The sequence below is a fragment of the Diabrotica virgifera genome, chromosome 8 (assembly GCF_917563875.1).
Source record: "Diabrotica virgifera virgifera chromosome 8, PGI_DIABVI_V3a".
Lineage (NCBI taxonomy): Eukaryota > Metazoa > Arthropoda > Insecta > Coleoptera > Chrysomelidae > Diabrotica > Diabrotica virgifera.
In genome coordinates this window covers 219,145,549-219,161,087 of record NC_065450.1, presented here as the reverse complement: position 1 = coordinate 219,161,087, position 15,539 = coordinate 219,145,549, and the positions used below count along the sequence as shown (strand labels likewise).

At 34.1% G+C, this 15,539-nt stretch overlaps 1 protein-coding gene across 1 annotated transcript in view; it reads left to right on the top strand.

Annotated features, from left to right (window-relative positions):
* LOC114336350 (putative inorganic phosphate cotransporter) overlaps positions 1-15,539 on the top strand; it is a 122,258-nt gene that overhangs the window by 38,086 nt on the left and 68,633 nt on the right. The gene's annotated exons all lie outside the window — the stretch shown is intronic.

Sequence of the window (15,539 nt, the reverse complement as noted above, 5' to 3'; positions counted from 1 at the left end):
TTTTGCAATTGCAAAAAATAGTGTTAAGGAGTTTTTCTGGAGCAGGTGGGAGTAAGGTTTTAATCGGTTCCATAGTATTATCTATTAATTTCCAACCCCAGTCTTCTGGATTCAGTTCATTGCCTAGCCATGTTTGAACTTGATAATATACTCGATACAAATGTTGAAAAGCAGATGCTGATGTTGGAGGAATACATGATAGTGGTACTTGTTTCTTGTTTTGCGTATTTTTTACAAAAGTTAAGTATCGGTATTTATCAAGACAAATAATGTTTTTTGGAGCTCCATAAACCGCAAGAAGAAAGCTGAAAGAAAGCTGAAATGTTAACTGACAAATTAACAGCTGCGAATATTGAAGTGAAACAAGCTAAAAATGACGCAGATGTCCTTATAATTGAGACAGCAATTGAAAAATTTAAGACAACAAACACAACAATTGTTGTTGGTGAAGGTGTTGATTTGTTGGTACTGATTACTGCAAGGACTCCAGTAGATAAAGTTATTTATTTTCTGAAACCTGGAAGGGCTCAACAGCGGCGAACAGAGATATATTCTTCGAATATTTTATCGGCTTATCCCAAATGCCAAAAGTACATTTTATTTTTACATGCGATAACCGGCTGCGACACTACGTCCACAATGTACAGAAGGGGCAAAACGTCAGTACTTAAATTATTCGAAAAAAAAAAAGATTTTACTGACTGCTGTAAAGTTTTTACAGAACTTGATTCTACACCGCAAACAATAATTACGGAAGGAATTCGCTTTCTTCTTGCGGTTTATGGAGCTCCAAAAAACATTATTTGTCTTGATAAATACCGATACTTAACTTTTGTAAAAAATACGCGAAACAAGAAACAAGTACAACTATCATGTCTTCCTCCAACATCAGCATCTGCTTTTCAACATTTGTATCGAGTATATTATCAAGTTCAAACATGGCTAGGCAATGAACTGAATCCAGAAGACTGGGGTTGGAAATTAATATATAATACTCTGGAACCGATTAAAACCTTACTCCCACCTGCTCCAGAAAAACTCCTTAACACTATTTTTTGCAATTGCAAAAAAGGTTGTAGTGCCAAATGTGGATGTAAAAAAGTCATGTTGCTGTGTTCTCTAGTGTGTACCAACTGCCAAGGTCAGTCTTGCTCAAATGTCCAGTTTAGTACAACAGAGGAAGACTCCTGTGATTTTAATGAAGAGACCAATGACTCAGTCACATTTGAACAATTTTTGAACATCCAGCAAGAGGAAGAGGAAGAAGATGAAATCGAAGAAGACTTGACTGTTGAAGTAGACTTTCAAGAATATGAATCTGATTAAAATATCTAAAGAAATCAAAACAATAGTTAACCTAATAATCAATAGCAATATCAATAATCAATATCAATAATAAGGTAATATCTAGAACTTGACCGGTATTGTTTCCTTAAATTATCCTAAAATTGTCAAAACAGTTAGTGGAGTAGGCCTACAGGGGAAACCACGGTAAAAAAACGCGCCGAGTACACTACCTCACAGGTGTGGTGTGGAAACGTGTGCATATCATGTATAATGTGACTCTTTGAATCGCGATATCTCAGGAATGGCAAATCTTAGGAAAAAAATAGTAAGAACTATTTTTGTAGAGAATTTTAAGATCTACAACTTTGGTTTAAGGTTTTTTTTTGATAAAACTTACCGTTTTCGAAAAAAATCCAAAAAATCTCAAATTTTGACCTTTGACCCCGAATAACTTTTGACGCACACATGGGATCGATGGGGACTTTTTAAACTTTATTTGTTATGGTATACCCTAGCTCTCCACCAAAATTTGGCTCTACGGCAATTTTTGTTATTTGCCAAGCATTTTGATGTCTAAGTTGACCGGATTATACGGGGTATTATTAATTTACACGACTAATTTTAATTTTATAATCTAAAGTTTCCATTTACACGACTTAACATAATTTAAAAGAATTCTAAAGATTGACGGTTTGTTCAAAGCTAGTAAGTTCATCAGATTATATGGGGGATAAACGTTTTCTTGCAATAGCTGCATATTCAACAAATTTCTTTTTGTCACATATTTGTCACATGTAAAAAATATATGATCCAAGTCATTTATTGTATTGCAATTATCGCACAAATCCGACTGTATTATATTGATTTTATACAGAATAAGCCAAATAAAAACGGAACATACGCAGTTAATACATTATATCAGAACTACGTTTGAAATAGTCTACCAATATAAAAGTTTGACAAACATAAGTCATAGCAACTCAACTACCTGTTTCCTTTTAGGCTAAGGCTAAGACCAGACAAGCGACAATTTACGGCGCCATAAGAGCAGTAAAATGGAGCGCGAAATTGGGTCCTGGTAAGAAGGATCTGTGTCCAAATTTGTAGCTCATCTAACCACAACAACGACCGAAACACTGTATTTACATCTCGCGACACGCTGTAATTTACATCCCCATCTGGTCATGCTTTTTACGGCCGCTTCATTTTACTGCTCTTACGGCGCTGTAACAGCAGTAAAATGAACCGGCAGTAACTGCAGTAAAAAGCATGGCTTGACGGGGATGTAAATTACGGCGTGTCGCGAGATGTAAATACAGTGTTTTGGTCGTGGTTGTGGCTAGATGAGCTACAAATTTGGACCTAGGTCCATTTGTTTGCGACATGACGCTGAAGATGGACCCGTTTTACAGCTCAGTCTGGCCATCCACTACACTCACCGCGGGACCAATTTTCGCGCTTCATTTTACTGCTTTTATGGCACCGTAAATTGTCGCTTTTATGGCCGTAGCCTTAGCCTAAGAAGACAGGTAATTGAGTTGCTATGATTTATGTGTGTCAAACTTTTATATTAGTCGACTATTTCAAACGTAGTTCCGATACACTGTATTAACTGCATATGTTCCGTTTTTATTTCGCTTATTCTGTATAGATGTGCGGGATAACAGGCATGGCCAAATTTTAGTCGAGAGATAGTAACAATATCGTGTCTTGAAAAATCTAAATTTTTATGCCAATAATCTGTCGGGATTTTCTGATGTAAAAGAGTATACCTTTGTCGGACAATTTATACAGTATTGATTCCATTGAAGTGTCCAGTTATCATGTAATCTGGTTTTACTTATGGTTATACATTCTTGAAGTCCAATATCATTCAATGTTTCTTCACCACTGAAAATGCTGTCTTTTGCTTTTGCAAACTGATCTACTTTTTCATTATTTTCGAGTCCAATAATATGAGCTTTAATCCACGTCAACACTATATTACACTGCATAGTTGTTAGATTAGATAATAGTATCTTTAATTCTTTGATGTAGGGATTTAGGTTAACAGAATTTTCGTCTAGTTGACTAGAGCATAGGCGTAACCAGGATGATCCTAAGGGGGGTTACAACTACTGGAAGGGGGGGGGGGTTACAACTACTGGAAGGTCTCTGAAGGGTATGGTGTTAAGCGTATAGAGGTCAAAGTCCATCCCAATGGGGGGGTTATAACCCCCAAAACCCCCCTGGTTACGCCTATGGACTAGAGAAACTTTTTAAAACTGATAATGAGTCGGATAATATGTTTTTCTACAACCGTGCTAAAAATGCAATTTTTAGCACTCCATACGAGCGTTAAAAATGCTACTTTAAGACACTAGTGCTTTAAAATATTTTTAAGGCACTGAAGTTCGTATTGACCGTATAGGCAATTTTGATGTAATGTCAAAAAAATATAAAAATGGAATGTCAGTCAAGTTCAAGTAAAAGTTTTTGTAGATATTGTCCTGTAATTACGTTTGTAGAAAAAATATTGTATGATATGCGTGTTAAAAAGTACATTTTTAAGGCACTCATGTGAATTGCAGAACTCGCTCTCGCTCATTCTGCAAACTTTCACATGTGTGCCTTAAACGTGTACTTTTAACACTTATATCATAAATAACTATGATTTGTTTGATATTTTAATTTTCGGTGTATTGGCATGATTTTATGATAGCTATGGTTTCTGCTGAAAATATTGATGTATTGGAATTCAGTTTAAATTTTTCTTTGACATCTAGTGATGGTATATAAAAAGCACAGCCCACACCATCACTTTGTTTTGAAGCATCGGTATATATTTGTAGGTGATTAGGGTATTTTGCATTATAATCATTAAGTATCTATCGCATATTAGTACCCCTTGAAATGAAAAAGTAGACTTAAATATACACAACTTAGATTTAGTAGAAGAGACATACAGCAAATATAATTACTATTATAATTCTCACTAATAATAGATAATGCGAAGGCGAAGGTATATGATCAGGTGCAAGATAATGCTCCCTCTTCAGTCAGAAGAAACTACGTGATTAATGAATTGAATGAAGGGTACGATATTGTACGATTTGTAAAATGTTAGAGGCTGTTATGCTAAATAGTAACAAAGAAAATGTTACAACGTAACCAATAGGAAAACGAAAGAATGGAAGACCCAAAACGAGCTGGTGGGATGACGTGAAAGACGACTTAAAAACTGTGAAGGTAGGAAAATGGAGGAGAAGGACATGGGAGAGGTCAGAATAAAACGGCATAGCCAGACAGGTCGAGACCCAGTGGCGTGCTGAGCATGGTTCCGCGGGTTCCGTGGAACCAGGGCCCGGGCCCCGCAGGGGCCCGCTCTAACGCACTTTTTGCTTCTTTTGTTTCTAATTTGATGGCGACATTTTGAACTCCACAAGTACACACTAGGAAACGTAACTGCTTAATAAATTTCAATTTTTGTGTAGCACTTACCCTAATACTTAAAACGAAGAATACCTATTCATCAAAAAACAAAATTTATTAAGGAACACAGAGAACTGGATAAGTCCTGAATTGGACGAACTAACTAATTCTAAGCAACTTTTTTTCTATACTGTTTTTTCTCTAAGTCAATACTTTTCGAGTTATTTGCGAGTGAAAATATTTATTTTTCAACAAAAAAACACTTTAATAACTCAAAAATAAGTATTTTAACAAAAAATATATTATCAGCAAAAATATAGCTCATGAAAAAATGAAAAAAATGGTAGTCTGTAGACCCAGTAGAAGCAGAGTTGTAGCTAATGAAAAGTGGGTTCTTACAATTAAAATTCCAAATTGAATATTTCAACGTGAAAAGTGATTTTAACTCTTTTAAAGTATTTAAAAAAAGCTTTATTATTGTTTTAACATCAAAAGTAAATTACGACCAAAAGAATGTTGGCCCTTTTTTTGTTGGTAAAAAAATCGTGAAAATCATTTCCTAATAATTAGCATCCGAAATGAAATTATTCATTGCTATACCGCTTCACAAAAATTACTTTACTTATATATTGTTTATAAGATCTGTAAGATTCATTGGTTCAAAGTGCTTATTTTTGAAAAGGCTCTAGTTAAATGGGTTATATCTTAACCAATTTTTGTCTTCAGGAAAACAAAATTCCAAAATACTCACAATAGCAAAATATATAGTGTTTTACTGCTTGAGATTTTTGGTATCACCAATAACTTAAAAGGGACCAACTTTATTTTGAGCGTTTCATACTTAATTTTGATGCTAGAAACTTTTTAAGAAACCAAAAATTAAAGCTTTTTAACACTTTTAAAAAGTTATGATGAGTTTTTTGCGAAAAGTGCTTCATGTTTTGGTTATTTCACGTTGAAATATTCGGTTTGAAATTTGACGAACGACCTACTTTTCATTAGTTACCTACAACTCTGCTCCTACTGAGTCTACAGACTTCGTATATAGGTAGGTACGCCATTTTTTTTTTTCACTTTTTTATAAGCTATATTTCTACTAGGAATATTTTGTTTATTTCGATAAAATACTTACTTTTTGAGAAAAGTTAAAATACTTACTTTATTTGAGAAAAACCGTCTAAAAACGTGGTTTTTTTTTGTTGAAAAATGAAAATATTCACTCGCAAATAACGCGAAAAGTGTTGACTAGTGAAAAAACTATAGAACTAAAGTTGCTTAGAATTAGCCAGTTTACCGAATTCCGGACTTATCTTGAACGTATCACACATCGGCACAATATCACTTTTTTTCTTTGGCATGTTAGCTATGTGTATGCCAAATTTCATGTCAATGCAAGCGGTTCTTTAAAATATACAGCAAAAGCCGTGAGTAAATGGACTATAAATTAGCTTGAGTTTTTATAAAATGATAATTAATTTTTATGATATATCATAGTTTACAATGATGATTATGATATATGATGATTTGTATATTTAATGTTTATTAAAAACTTTTGATATACAATGTGTGTTTTTATTGGGCGAGGGGGCCCGCGTCACAACTGGAACCAGGGCCCGCTGATCTATCAGTACGCCACTGTCAAGACCCATACAGCGTTATGATATCAAAAGAAGAAGAATTAATATGTTGGATACATTCATTCACAGTTTTATTAAAACCTGACACAAACATACTCCTACAACCCCAGCCTCGGGGGCCATGTGTGTTCTAATGGAACAGTGGGACCCACACGTCCGAAGATCAAACTAGTCACACTCCGTAATGGAGTGGCACCTATCTGAACCCCTGAGCTATACCATTCATCATTCATCATTCTTCTCAGGACTCTCTTTTGTTGCGTATGGCCAAATACGTACCTTAATGGGACGTATCCAGGTATATTCAGAGCTTTCGTGATCATGTGGTTCTGGATCTCTATTTTTTTCTTGTTGGTTTTACACTTGTACCTCGCCCGGTTGAGTGACTCCTGAGTGCTTTAGCTTTGTTATCCATTTGTCAACTTATCTGTTTGGGCCATATTTTTTTAAGGCTCCATAACTTATCACACTTATTTATCTGCAGATAATCAAATAAAGGTTATTATTGCAATTGACAGCGCAGGGCACTGCTGATATATTTCTTTTCAACAAGATGGCACCTCATCCCATTTTCCTCTCGTTGTTCACAAACGCCTGAATGAAATCTTTCCGAACCGATGGATTGGACGTGGTTCTCCAATTTCTCGGCCTCCAAGACGGTTATATTTGACAGCGCCGGACAATTCACTGTGGAATTTTATTAAAGAGAACGTTATAAATGCAGATATGTTTCGAATGAGGACTTGCGAAACGGAGTGCGCCCAGCTTTTACGTCAGTAACTCATAGATAAATAATATATAGTATTACCGGATTGTCAGTAACTCCGGTTACTCCGGACATGCTGAGATGGATGAGCATACGAACATGGCGTCGTACCAAATTGTGTTGCGGCAATGCAGGTTTTCGCACCCATGTTTTAGATAAATAAATAATTAATAAATAACTTACAAACAAAAGTGTGTTATTATTTTTCCGTCTGTCGAATAAAAAAAATAATTCATTAGTGTAAAGGGACTTTCTGGCCACCCTATACATCATCATTCTCTTTGCCTTATCCCTATGCGGGGTCGGCTTCCCTAATTGCATTTCTCCACACAATTCTATCTTGGGTCATATCAATATTAATCCCCTTTACCAACATCTTGGACTATAACTACGTTTTTTGTTTATAGCTTCTGTGTGTACTATACAGGGTGTCCAGAAATTCTACCGACAAACAAAGACAGGAGATTTTTCAGATAATTTTGAGACAATTTAACTCAATTCACCTAGTCCGAAAATGCTTCCTAAGAGAGTTAGAGCTTTCTGAAAATGGCGTCTTGTAATTAGTTTTTCTTAAATACCTCCAGAACGCTTCAATTTTGAAAAACTAAAATAGGTACGTATATTTATCTTCCAGAGAAAAATCGATTCCATCCATTCCGAATTTCTAGTACCGATCATAGGCATCCTTTTTGAGTAGGGCAACCGTTATTTTATCACATAACATTTTTGTCTTTAACTTTTAAGCATTTCTGACACTGGATTATTAAATTGTAAGGTATTCTAGTACTAAAAGGTACTCTTGCTTTAAGTCGGTAGGACACACGGTTTTGTAGAAAAATCGATTTGAAAATTTTTCGTCTTTGAATTTAAAAAAAAATGAAGAAATTTTTCAAAAAAATATGGAGTATTTTACCAACTTAAAGCAAGAGTAACTTTTAGTACGAGAATACCTCATAACTTAATAGTCTGGAGTCAAAAATGCTTAAAAATTAAGGAAAAAACTGTTATGCGATAAAATAACCATTGACCTGACTAATCGATTCATCTCTGAAATATAAATAAACGTACCAGTTTTCGGATTTCTAAATAGTTTTTTTTTTAATTTTTTTTTGGAAATTTAGAAAAAGAAAAATTTTTAAATCGATTTTTATAGAAAACGGTTTATCCTATCGACTTAAAACAAGAGTACCTTTTACTTGTAGAATACCTCACAATTTAATAATCCAGAGTCAAAAATGATTAAAAATTAGAGATAAAAAAGTTATGCGATAAAATAACTGTTGCCCTACCCAAAACGGACGCCTATGACCGGTACTAGAAATTTGCAATGGATGGAATCGATTCATCTCTGAAAAGTAAATATGCATACCAATTTTTGTTTTTCTCAATAGAAGCGTTCTGGAGTTAGTTAAGAAAAATTAATTACAAGACACCATCTTCAAAGAGCTCTAGCTCCCTTAGCATTTTCGAACTAGGTGAATTGGGTTAAAAGGTTAAAATATCTTGGAATTATGTGAGGAATCTCCTGTCTTCGTTTGTCGGTAGAGTTTCTGGACACCCTGTATATTAATTATAAACTAATAACTCTGTTACAGAATAGTCTCCACCAGAAAATCCAAGCATAATAGAGAATGGAATGAGATAACATATCTGAAAAGGGGACCATTTACTATTTCCCATAATCTGCGATAAATCTTTAAACAAAGCTCATAAAAATCAGTATTTAAACAAGGTAATAATGCAATTAAAAAATCTTAGAAATACATACCAGCATTATTATTATTGTATTACACTGCCATAAACAACCATTGTGTGTGGAAATTTTAGTTTATTTTATTAATCTGTGCTAAGCTTACTTAAGTTCAATGATTCCGTTTTACGCAAATTAAATTTTATTGGCTATTATGTACCATTCTAATGCAAATCTCTGCAAAAATATTTTTTTATTTTACAATATTGTTATTTGTGTCCTATTTCAGTATTATTTCATTTACTGGAGTTTATTATTAACAAAAATCTGTGTGCTAAAATGTACATATATTTTTTTTGAAGTTATACTTCTTTACGCGCAATATGAGGGTGAATTTTTATATGTTAAAACCTACGATCCGGGCGCATGCGCATTATAACTTTGTTCTGATTGGATGTTCAAATGACATGTCAAAAATTATCCAATATGGCAGCTGTAGCGCAGCTGTGATTTGGACGGTTGACGGTTTGGTTATGTAGGTTGTTGCGTTTTAAAATTTGTGGGAAGAGAAACAACAAAGGTTAGTTAATAGTTATACTGCCTTTTTAAATAGTTTTCATATTATATTTTTGAAGTTATACTTCAAAATGTTTTAATTTATGTATGTATCAGTCCAGAAAAGGTGAGGAAAGAATATATTAGGGTTTTTTAATATATTTTCTACAAACGTGTTAAAAATGCAATTTTTAGGACTCCATAGGAGCGTTAAAAATGCTACTTTAAGGCACTAGTGCTTTAAAAATTTTAAGGCACTGCAGTTAAAATTGAATTGTCAAATTGTGAAACGTCAAAATATTTATATTTCATTTATTAACATTAATATTAATAATACAACTTGCGCAATTTGAAAAAGGTGGTTTAAAAGGTTTTTTATTATAATTTTGTGTCTTTGGATATGTCTTCCTTGGGCGTAAAATAATAAAACATCTATTTTTATATTTCACTTGTCACCGTGATGTATAATTATGTAGGTATATCTGAAAGGTAAGTAGCATGCGGCTTGATGGCCTTGTTGGTAGAGCATTGGACCAGAGATCAAAATATCGCGAGATTGCGGGTTCAAATCCCGGACGATTCATACTTTTTTCTTTATTTTTTTTTTTTAATATTTGGCATTGTTAAGTTTTGGTTCATTTTTGGTAATTATTGTTAATTTTTTGTATTGTAACTGTTAAGTAAGTACAGTAGGAAAAATGAAAGAATACCCATGAACGAACATATAAAACACGCTGTATTTTCCTGTCACCGTATCACACAAAAAATTGGCCAGCGCAAGTACATGTAATAATTATTGTTACATGTACTTGCACTGGACAATTTTCTTTGTGACACGGTGACAGGAAAATACAGCGTGTTTTATATGTTCGTTCATGGGTATTCTTTCATTTTTCCGACTGTATATTTATTTCGTTGAAATTATATTATAATAGAAGTATAACTTCTTACGTGCGTACAAAGTACACACACATTCTTTTTTTTATTTATTTAGCTATTGCCTCGACAACTAATGGCCATTGGCATGGTAGGTACGGTAATTTTGAACAGTTAGGTACCTAGTGTCATGTATAGTGTGTGTGTTGAGTAAGTGTCTTGTTACTTTGCAAAGTCGACGTCATTGTATTTGCAAAGAGACGCTAATTGTATCCGAACGTCTGCGGTCCCTCCGGTGAGTACCGATCCCCATAGGCGTAACTAGGGGGGTTTGGGGGTTGTAACCCCCATTGGGATGTACTTTGAGCTCTATACGCTTAACACCATAGCCCTCAGAGACCTTCCAGTAGTTGTAACCCCCCCTTTCAGGTAGTTTCAGGTAGTCGATCCAAAGGCAGGCGAAAAAATCCGAAAGGTTGTGGGTTCGAATCTCACCAGGGTCAGAAATTAATACATATTTTAAAATGTACTTACATAGATATTTTTGTTCCTAGTCGTGAACATGTCAAAGCTTTTGACAACTTCACATGGTCTTCAGTGCAGAATTCTTCTTCTTTTTATTGTGCTGTCCCCTTTAGTGGAGGTTAGCGACCATACTGGCAAATCTCTCTCTGTCCAATGCGGCTCTAAACAAAGATCTTGAATCAAGGCCGGTCCAGTCTCTGATATTTCTAAGCCATGTAATCTGGAGCCTACCGGGACCCCGTTTTCCTTCAGTCCTTTTCGTTTCTCATTATGTGTCCCAGGTAGCTAACTTTGATGATCTTAAGCAGCTCCCTATATGTACCTATTCTCCTCAAGACATTTTCGTTGGTGGTGGTTCACATATATTGGAAGGGGTAAATTTGGTTCTTTGATATTTTCATAACTTTGGTTTTCGCAGTATTGATCTTCATCCCCATTTTTTGGAATTTCTAAGGGATTAAATGGTTGAATTCCTTTAGGGGGTCAAACTATTCCTAATTCGATGGTTTGAGCTAAGGATCTATGAAAGAACCTTCGAAAGAATGATAGTAGATACAATAGTCGTTTTTTATATTATAAAAAATAATACTTCTGGTTCTGAAGTACCTAATAAATAAAATTATTCCTCATCGTAATCCTTTTGTGACTAAGAGAATGTGAAGTCCTTCATCACTCCAGAATGTGAATCAGAAAAAGACCCAATACAGCCACAACACAAAGACTACTGGAAACGGCAGGAATGAGAATACTGAGAAGAATTACAGGAAATACGCTAATAAATCGAAAGAGGAGTGAAGACATTGGAAGAAAATGGAACGCACAATATATAAACGAATGGACACTAAATAGAAAATAAAAATGGAATAACCACATAACTAGAATGGGGAAAACGTGTGGACAAAATAAGAAAAGATAAATCACCAAAAATCAGACAGCCTAATTTTTCGTCTTTGAATTTAAAAAAAAATGAAGAAATTTTTCAAAAAAATATGGAGTATTTTACCAACTTAAAGCAAGAGTAACTTTTAGTACGAGAATACCTCATAACTTAATAGTCTGGAGTCAAAAATGCTTAAAAATTAAGGAAAAAACTGTTATGCGATAAAATAACCATTGACCTGACTAATCGATTCATCTCTGAAATATAAATAAACGTACCAGTTTTCGGATTTCTAAATAGTTTTTTTTTTAATTTTTTTTTGGAAATTTAGAAAAAGAAAAATTTTTAAATCGATTTTTATAGAAAACGGTTTATCCTATCGACTTAAAACAAGAGTACCTTTTACTTGTAGAATACCTCACAATTTAATAATCCAGAGTCAAAAATGATTAAAAATTAGAGATAAAAAAGTTATGCGATAAAATAACTGTTGCCCTACCCAAAACGGACGCCTATGACCGGTACTAGAAATTTGCAATGGATGGAATCGATTCATCTCTGAAAAGTAAATATGCATACCAATTTTTGTTTTTCTCAATAGAAGCGTTCTGGAGTTAGTTAAGAAAAATTAATTACAAGACACCATCTTCAAAGAGCTCTAGCTCCCTTAGCATTTTCGAACTAGGTGAATTGGGTTAAAAGGTTAAAATATCTTGGAATTATGTGAGGAATCTCCTGTCTTCGTTTGTCGGTAGAGTTTCTGGACACCCTGTATATTAATTATAAACTAATAACTCTGTTACAGAATAGTCTCCACCAGAAAATCCAAGCATAATAGAGAATGGAATGAGATAACATATCTGAAAAGGGGACCATTTACTATTTCCCATAATCTGCGATAAATCTTTAAACAAAGCTCATAAAAATCAGTATTTAAACAAGGTAATAATGCAATTAAAAAATCTTAGAAATACATACCAGCATTATTATTATTGTATTACACTGCCATAAACAACCATTGTGTGTGGAAATTTTAGTTTATTTTATTAATCTGTGCTAAGCTTACTTAAGTTCAATGATTCCGTTTTACGCAAATTAAATTTTATTGGCTATTATGTACCATTCTAATGCAAATCTCTGCAAAAATATTTTTTTATTTTACAATATTGTTATTTGTGTCCTATTTCAGTATTATTTCATTTACTGGAGTTTATTATTAACAAAAATCTGTGTGCTAAAATGTACATATATTTTTTTTGAAGTTATACTTCTTTACGCGCAATATGAGGGTGAATTTTTATATGTTAAAACCTACGATCCGGGCGCATGCGCATTATAACTTTGTTCTGATTGGATGTTCAAATGACATGTCAAAAATTATCCAATATGGCAGCTGTAGCGCAGCTGTGATTTGGACGGTTGACGGTTTGGTTATGTAGGTTGTTGCGTTTTAAAATTTGTGGGAAGAGAAACAACAAAGGTTAGTTAATAGTTATACTGCCTTTTTAAATAGTTTTCATATTATATTTTTGAAGTTATACTTCAAAATGTTTTAATTTATGTATGTATCAGTCCAGAAAAGGTGAGGAAAGAATATATTAGGGTTTTTTAATATATTTTCTACAAACGTGTTAAAAATGCAATTTTTAGGACTCCATAGGAGCGTTAAAAATGCTACTTTAAGGCACTAGTGCTTTAAAAATTTTAAGGCACTGCAGTTAAAATTGAATTGTCAAATTGTGAAACGTCAAAATATTTATATTTCATTTATTAACATTAATATTAATAATACAACTTGCGCAATTTGAAAAAGGTGGTTTAAAAGGTTTTTTATTATAATTTTGTGTCTTTGGATATGTCTTCCTTGGGCGTAAAATAATAAAACATCTATTTTTATATTTCACTTGTCACCGTGATGTATAATTATGTAGGTATATCTGAAAGGTAAGTAGCATGCGGCTTGATGGCCTTGTTGGTAGAGCATTGGACCAGAGATCAAAATATCGCGAGATTGCGGGTTCAAATCCCGGACGATTCATACTTTTTTCTTTATTTTTTTTTTTTAATATTTGGCATTGTTAAGTTTTGGTTCATTTTTGGTAATTATTGTTAATTTTTTGTATTGTAACTGTTAAGTAAGTACAGTAGGAAAAATGAAAGAATACCCATGAACGAACATATAAAACACGCTGTATTTTCCTGTCACCGTATCACACAAAAAATTGGCCAGCGCAAGTACATGTAATAATTATTGTTACATGTACTTGCACTGGACAATTTTCTTTGTGACACGGTGACAGGAAAATACAGCGTGTTTTATATGTTCGTTCATGGGTATTCTTTCATTTTTCCGACTGTATATTTATTTCGTTGAAATTATATTATAATAGAAGTATAACTTCTTACGTGCGTACAAAGTACACACACATTCTTTTTTTTATTTATTTAGCTATTGCCTCGACAACTAATGGCCATTGGCATGGTAGGTACGGTAATTTTGAACAGTTAGGTACCTAGTGTCATGTATAGTGTGTGTGTTGAGTAAGTGTCTTGTTACTTTGCAAAGTCGACGTCATTGTATTTGCAAAGAGACGCTAATTGTATCCGAACGTCTGCGGTCCCTCCGGTGAGTACCGATCCCCATAGGCGTAACTAGGGGGGTTTGGGGGTTGTAACCCCCATTGGGATGTACTTTGAGCTCTATACGCTTAACACCATAGCCCTCAGAGACCTTCCAGTAGTTGTAACCCCCCCTTTCAGGTAGTTTCAGGTAGTCGATCCAAAGGCAGGCGAAAAAATCCGAAAGGTTGTGGGTTCGAATCTCACCAGGGTCAGAAATTAATACATATTTTAAAATGTACTTACATAGATATTTTTGTTCCTAGTCGTGAACATGTCAAAGCTTTTGACAACTTCACATGGTCTTCAGTGCAGAATTCTTCTTCTTTTTATTGTGCTGTCCCCTTTAGTGGAGGTTAGCGACCATACTGGCAAATCTCTCTCTGTCCAATGCGGCTCTAAACAAAGATCTTGAATCAAGGCCGGTCCAGTCTCTGATATTTCTAAGCCATGTAATCTGGAGCCTACCGGGACCCCGTTTTCCTTCAGTCCTTTTCGTTTCTCATTATGTGTCCCAGGTAGCTAACTTTGATGATCTTAAGCAGCTCCCTATATGTACCTATTCTCCTCAAGACATTTTCGTTGGTGGTGGTTCACATATATTGGAAGGGGTAAATTTGGTTCTTTGATATTTTCATAACTTTGGTTTTCGCAGTATTGATCTTCATCCCCATTTTTTGGAATTTCTAAGGGATTAAATGGTTGAATTCCTTTAGGGGGTCAAACTATTCCTAATTCGATGGTTTGAGCTAAGGATCTATGAAAGAACCTTCGAAAGAATGATAGTAGATACAATAGTCGTTTTTTATATTATAAAAAATAATACTTCTGGTTCTGAAGTACCTAATAAATAAAATTATTCCTCATCGTAATCCTTTTGTGACTAAGAGAATGTGAAGTCCTTCATCACTCCAGAATGTGAATCAGAAAAAGACCCAATACAGCCACAACACAAAGACTACTGGAAACGGCAGGAATGAGAATACTGAGAAGAATTACAGGAAATACGCTAATAAATCGAAAGAGGAGTGAAGACATTGGAAGAAAATGGAACGCACAATATATAAACGAATGGACACTAAATAGAAAATAAAAATGGAATAACCACATAACTAGAATGGGGAAAACGTGTGGACAAAATAGGAAAAGATAAATCACCAAAAATCAGACAGCCTAACTGTGGTATTTTTTTTAGTAAATGAATATTCTATTTTAGAGCATTGCATGAACTTCGTTAATTATTATTATTATAGTTTGAAGTTTAACTGGCTATCTTCTTCATTAGATGGATTT